Below are 293 nucleotides of genomic sequence, written 5' to 3' on the forward strand. Positions count from 1 at the left end.
AAGAATATTTTTAAACCTCCTAAGTTTTACCCCAGGAGCCTTACAGTGCACATACATTCTTTCAATTTGTGATGAAGTAATATTTGGCTGTGGCCACAGTATTTTTGCCCTTATGTTTGTTGTGAAACACAACACACCTCCACACACAGGCTTGCTGTCAGTGCCAAAATGTGAAAACTTTGGTACCTAAACATTCTGAAAGAAAAATATGCTCTGATGCATTGGGAATGATTTCCATATTCAGTCCTGCTCTCTTCCTAAACCCTGTCTATGTAGAACTTGTATTAATCAAA

Source organism: Echinops telfairi, unplaced genomic scaffold (assembly GCF_000313985.2).
Source record: "Echinops telfairi isolate 266 unplaced genomic scaffold, ASM31398v2 ScPeMD7_7421;HRSCAF=8459, whole genome shotgun sequence".
Lineage (NCBI taxonomy): Eukaryota > Metazoa > Chordata > Mammalia > Afrosoricida > Tenrecidae > Echinops > Echinops telfairi.